Consider the following 6,733-nt stretch of genomic DNA (forward strand, 5'->3'; position numbering starts at 1 on the left):
CACATATGGTTCATTAGTCTTCCATGGCTTTGACATGTTCACACTTGTGTAATTATATTTGTCCTTCTGTACTGCTTTACCTTCAAACCAATCATAGTAAAATAATGTCACAGAATGATTCCCCAAATAGTCCACTTGAACTATATCTACCAGCACACCATAGTATTCTTGTAATCCAGAATCATCGTCACCAACTTTCACAACCACACCATAATTTTGGGTTCGCTTGTTCAAATCATGACGTTTTGTATGAAATCGCAATCCATTCACTATACATCCATCATAGTGAGTTACTCTTTCATCAGGGCCATATGATAAGTACATGAGATTCTCATGAAATCGATGACTTTCTTCAGTCGAGGCCGATGCGATCTAATAGAGAATTAGATTAGATAAGAAATCGAAATAAAGGTTGAAAAAGAAAGTTAACATGATCATTCTAAAATAGAACTCGAATTTGAAGAAGATAGAATGATCACACTAAAAATTTACTTATCTCAATAGTTGAAAAAATAATTACTAATGATGAATTTGAACAAAAACAAAAATTACTACTGATGAAACAACGTGATCACGCTTTAAATTTTCTACATCTTATAAAAGAATAGTGTTATATTAGTGTGATCACGCTTTTTCTAAATGAAGCTTCTGCCTCAATATTGCAATTGAAAATCGAGCTTCTAAACATAAACATGATCACGCTTAAAATTTTCAATGTCTTATAAAAGAATACTGTTAAATAAGTTGTTGCCTAACCTTTACAATTCGAGTTTTTAGAAATAAGCATGATCACACTTAAAAATGAAAATTTATAAAACTCACCCGATGTTCAAACCATTTCGTAAAAGATTCATCATGTGCCCTTTTCACGTTTGTGCATCCATTTTTTGCCAGTTCCTCCTTATGCTCACTATATGAATGCATTTCGTAAAACTTATAGTATTTTTAATTTAATCTAACACTTAATGATATTGAATATATATGATTTAATACCTTATAAATTCCAACACTTCATCGCAATTCTTCAAAATATAAGTGTGCACCTGCTTCAATGCAATTTTCTCAATAGACGCATATACTTCTTTTCCTAGGAAACGAACGTTCTCGGAGAAAACAAGCAAGTTGTGTTGTGCTAAATCTTTGCTCTTTTCGTAGTTACGTTTTGCTTTGTTGAATTGTGTTTCAATATCCTTCATATACATTGAGCAAAACGTCATACATTCTTCAGCAATATAGCCCTCTGCCATTGACCCTTCTGGATGTGCCTTGTTAGTAACATATTGTTTCAATCGATACAAGTACCTACAACAGCAACAGATGTTACACACATAAAATTTAAGAAAAATATATTATTATGCACCCTACACGTAGTTATCTACTAACCTCTCAATGGGATACATCCATCGGTATTGTACGGGTCCTCCCAAAATTGTTTCTCTAACAAGATGCACTGGTAGATGCATCATGATATCAAAAAACTGTGGAGGAAAAATTCTCTCCAACTTGCATAATGTAAATGCAATTTGATTTTCAAGAAGATCAAAGTCCATTCTTTTCAATGTTCTCGAACTTAACTGTCTGAAAAAATTACTTATTTCATGTATCGCTTCGTGAACATTATTATCTAACAACCCACGGATTGAGATCGGCAGTAACTGTTGCAAGATAATATGACAATCATGGGTCTTCAATCCTGTAATGTGACATGACGTAGCGTTAACACGTTTTGACAAGTTCGAAGCATATGCATCTGGATACTTCACTGATGCCAAAAATGAACATAATTTTCTTTTTTCAAGAATTGTTAACGTATAACATGCTGGAATAAGCATTGAAAGAAAGAAGAATGGAGCTTTCAAGCACTTCCAAGGAGGAAGGTTGTATGGCAGAAGTATAACAGGCCACGTGCTATGGGACAAGTTCATGTTCGAGAAAGGATTAAAACCATCACTTGCTAAACCAAGTCTAACATTGCGAGGTTCCTGCCCAAATGATTCATATTTCTTGTCAAAGTCCTTCCACTCTTGAGCATCAGCAGGATGTCTCAATACTCCATCATCTGTGCGTTGTTCCAAGTGTCATCTCATATCCTTTGCAGTCTCTTTAAACAAGAATAATTTCCGCAATCTAGACTTCAACGGAAAATAACGCAAAATCTTTTGAGGGATTCTTTTACGTTGCTTCCCATTAGTTGCATCCTTAGCCAAATCATTGAATTTATATCGTGGCGCTGAACAATTTGGGCACTCTTCTTCGTTCTCATACTTCTTCATGAATAGCACACAATCATTGACACATGCATGGACCTTCTCATAATTCAATCCAAGACCTTGAATTATTGTCTTAGCCTCATAGTAAGAGCTAGGGAGTGACTCATTATCTGGTAATGCCTTTTTTAACACTTCTAGTAACATTGAGAATGATTTGTTGCTCCATCTATTAATTATCTTGATATGCATCAGCGTCACAACAAATGATAGCTTACTGAAAGTCTGACAACCTGGATATAACTCCTTATCAGCATCTTTCAGTAATTTCATAAATGTTTTAGACTCAAACTTCGACTCGGAATTCTGATTACTTGATGACCCCTCCTTAGTTCGATTCATCCTTGTTGGAGCATAAACATCTTCAAACATACCTTGTGTATCAAAAAATTCATAACCATCTCCACCTGCAATATTATTTTCTCGGCCCTCATTTATGTCATGCCCATCAATCATTCCTTCATCCTCATCAGAATCAGGAAGTTCTTCCCCATGAAGCATCCATATGACATAATCTTTAATAAAACCATACTGTAACAAATCAGCCTCAACATCTGCTCGACTCTGGTTGTCACAGCCCACTATCCCAATGACGGGTTAACAAGGGTTATGACTTGGGGTGAACAATAAGAAATGGAAATGGACAATTACTTAACATTAAAGTATATGGAAATGTCACTCATAGATAAAATGCTAGGATCATATATGATTATTTGGATACTTATAAAACATACACATAAATGAGAACTGATTAAGGTGGTTACCCAATAACACGTATCACAACTTCATATCATAGAGCTATCCTAATCAAGTGTTTTGCAGCGGAAAACGTGTGAGATATACATATGAAGATGTATACTCAAGGTTACATTTCTTGAAATGTCACAGGAACACCCGCTCAACATCATTCCATTCCATCAACTGCTCAACCTGCACATTTAGAAATACATGCAGGGCTGAGTATAAAAAATACTCAGTGGGCATAGCCGAAAATACAACATGCATACATATATAAATTGAACTGCCATAACAGTAACACACAGGGGTTTTCTTAAATGACCTGCGCTTACTAAAATATTTCTTTCATTTTCATAAAGTCGATCGGCCGATCATTTTCCTTCATATGATCCATATCTGTTCCTTTCTGTCACGCGCCGGGAAGGAGGCCTCCTTACCACGGACGCCAAGACCGGTCGCAAGCGACTCGCGGTCTCCGTAAGTGTACACGTTAACCCTAGCTAGCGACCTTTGTCTAGCATAGGATCCCAATTGGATTTCCTTTAAAGTTGGCGAACCAACACAGATAGGATACATATAAAAACATAAACATTTTTGGCAGTCAATCATTTCATAAACATTTCATTTCATTTCATAAACATTTCATTTTTATTTCATAAGAGTCATTTATCATTTGGGCATAATAATAAACTGAAATTAACAGTTAAAATCATCTCATGCATATATTCGTATAAGAGGCCTACGACACGCAGGGGATCTCTATATACGTATAGTAAAAGTAATGCCCACCTGGTTAGGCAAAGCCTGAAGATCATAATCACTTATAAACCTGTCTTGGGAAAGCAGCGCTAATCCCCCTGGTCACAAAGCCTACAAGAAATTCTATTCTTAATAGGTCTCGTGAAGCTAATCTTAATTCATGGTGAAGTGCTTAATATTCTATGATTCACTTAGCCGGGTTTTCAAAATTTAATGAATAAATAATTGAAAACATTTTCTCTTGAGTTAAGAACACCAACAATATTCTTACTCATCTTTTAATAATTGGAATTATAAATAAAACCAATTAAATCATAAATATTCTTATTGCAAAATATAATGCAAATCTTGTCATGCTTAGCATATAATAAGTAATTTACTTAAAATATGCTTATAATAATAATTTAATATTATTATAAAATTTAATCTTTGAAAATAATTAATTAAACTTAATAAGTCTAATTAATTATAATAGTGTAGCTCCTTTAAATAAAATCTGTACAAATCCAATTAAATAAATACTTGGGCAGCCCATGATTTTAAAATAATCAAAGGCCCAGCTTAATATAGAAAATCGGCCCAAAATTAAGAAATAACCCAGCCCATTTAATTAAAAATCTCGGCCCAAGTACTTATAAAAATCGGCCCATAACTAATTAAATAAATTGAGCCCAATTCGCAAGTCCACCCTCAATTAAAATCGGCCCAAGTCAAAATTTAAAACAAAGGCCCAACACTTCAAAGCCCAAACCTAAAGCCCAACATTCCACCCCCTTTTCTTCCCTACTCTCTCTCTCGGTCACACTCACAACACAAACGCAGCACCACTCTCTTTCTCTCACGACAGCACACTCACACACTCACGCATACACAGACGCGGCTGCACCCTCTCCCCTCCTCTCGATCTTTTCCGGCGGCGGTAGTAGCGCCGCCTCCGCCGTCCCCTGACTCCCATCTCCCCATCTCTCGCCTCTATCTTCTTCAACCTTCATCTCTCGCTCCCCATCGACCTCTCTCTTTCTCTCTTCACGTCGGAAGTACGACGCCGCGGAGACTCGCCGGAGGCGCAGCAGCGACGAGCTACCGCCACCAGCTCTCTCTCTGACCTCTCTCTCTTCGGCTGGTAACAGCCGCCATACGCTGCCACCATCGCCGATTCCCAGCCCTCAAGCTTTCTCTCTCTCTCACTTACTCGGCCAGACTGACAGCAGCAGCTTCACGCCACTACAGCCGTCTGCCGGCTCACAGCCAAACGCCCCTTCCCTGACTTGACTCGGCAGCCGACGGCAGTAGCTTCGCCCCGCCGTCGCCGCTCACCCTCTGAAACTCCCTCTCTGCCCGTCCTTGGCTGGGCAGCAGCGGCACCACCGCCGCCAAACCCAGCCTCCCTCATCTCTCTCCGACGAACAGCGGCTGCCAGACCGCCGCCGCCAAGTTCTGACCCAGCCAACAGAAGACATGCACCCTCGGCTTCACTCTTCTCTCGGCTGAAACAGGCCCGACATCCCACCGCGAAGAGCGGCGCCCGAGCCCTAGCTCCCTCTCTCTCACCGTGGCTGGGCGACAGCAGCGCCGCTGCCGTGCCGTGCCTCCGTCCACCTCCCGACTCAACACAACAAGTTCGAACAGAGAAAGTTAAAGCTTCAAGACTTTTTTTTCTACTCTTCTTTTCATTTTTAAAACAAATCATGCTTTCATTGATGTATATGCACAGATTATGTATACATATCTATTTTCATTTAATCATGTTCATTCATGTATGTAAAGAAAAGTATATACATATGTAAAGTTCATTTCTTTACTCAGTTTCTTGCTTGTTAGAAAACACAAATATATGCTACGCATGTTTATCAATGAATGAGTTGCCTGCTTAAAATGATTTTCTTTTAAGTATGAAAATGGTTTGCTGAACTGAAATTTAGATGCTGTGATTGTGAGCAAACTGAAATAATCAAGGAAATTTATAAATGAAACCTTAAGGAATTTTGGATGGAGTTGAGTCGTTGTTGTCTGGATTTCTTTTGAGCTTCTCTTGAGTGGAAAATAAATATATAATGAATGTTGAAAGATTTTGGAGATTGGGAGAATGAATTTGCTGTCGGATTTGTAGGAGAAGGGGATATGGCGTAGGAGGAGGAATGACTTGGCTGCAGTGATGTTAAGTGGAATTTGAAAGTGGATGTTAAGTGTAAAGGGCTGTTATGGAGGTGGAAATGAGGTGTAAAGGAAGGTGGCATGGCTGTCATGGAGGAGGTGGAAGAGTAGGTAGATGTGGGAAATTTGGTGGAGAAATTAAATATAATAAAATAAAGTCTTCCGGGTTATACTATGAAAACTGTAATAATTCTTCAGGGTTTGCTGACTAAATGCTAGCAAAAATGCTTTGAATGCTAAATTAAATAAATATGCGACGCACATAAATTTAATAACTAAATTTACAAATGTTTTTGTAAATTATTTTTGTTGGAATTAAAAATAAATTTATTTTCTTTATATCCGGCGTGAATCATCCTGACTTCTAAGTTCAAAATAAATTCTAAATTTAGCTCGGGGAAACGGGGTATTACATCCCTCCCTCCTTAAAAAAAATTCCGTCCTCGGAATTGCATATCTGGTATTCTAGCTTGTGATACTAGTCATTCGTTTCATTCATCTTTTTTTTTTTTTTGGCCTTTTCCATCCTGTGATGGTTCCACTACATGACGAGAACAATATTATTGCCTCGTAAAACTTGAATCTTGCGATCAAGTATCTGGACTGATTTCTCATCACAACTTAGGTCCTGGCTAGGACTACTTTATCTTGCTTAATCACATGCTTTCTTAATTGCGAGGTGTTATACGTATTGTATACATCCACAATGCTTGGTGGCAGAGCCAACTTATAGGCTACAAAGGCCTAACTTATCTAGGATCTCAAAAGGTCCTATATAACGGGGTCGTAACTTGCCCCTCTTTCCGAAACGTATA

At 38.0% G+C, this 6,733-nt stretch overlaps 1 long non-coding RNA gene across 1 annotated transcript; it reads right to left on the minus strand.

Moving 5' to 3' along the window:
- Positions 1–2,918: 2,918 nt before the first annotated feature.
- Positions 2,919–5,957, minus strand: LOC130987874 (uncharacterized). The gene is made up of 2 exons (XR_009089869.1): positions 5,739–5,957; positions 2,919–3,875 (listed from the first exon to the last, which is right to left on the minus strand). It is a non-coding gene; the product is annotated as an uncharacterized LOC130987874 (long non-coding RNA).
- Positions 5,958–6,733: the final 776 nt, after the last annotated feature.

This window comes from Salvia miltiorrhiza, chromosome 6 (genome assembly GCF_028751815.1).
Source record: "Salvia miltiorrhiza cultivar Shanhuang (shh) chromosome 6, IMPLAD_Smil_shh, whole genome shotgun sequence".
Taxonomy (NCBI): Eukaryota; Viridiplantae; Streptophyta; class Magnoliopsida; order Lamiales; family Lamiaceae; genus Salvia; species Salvia miltiorrhiza.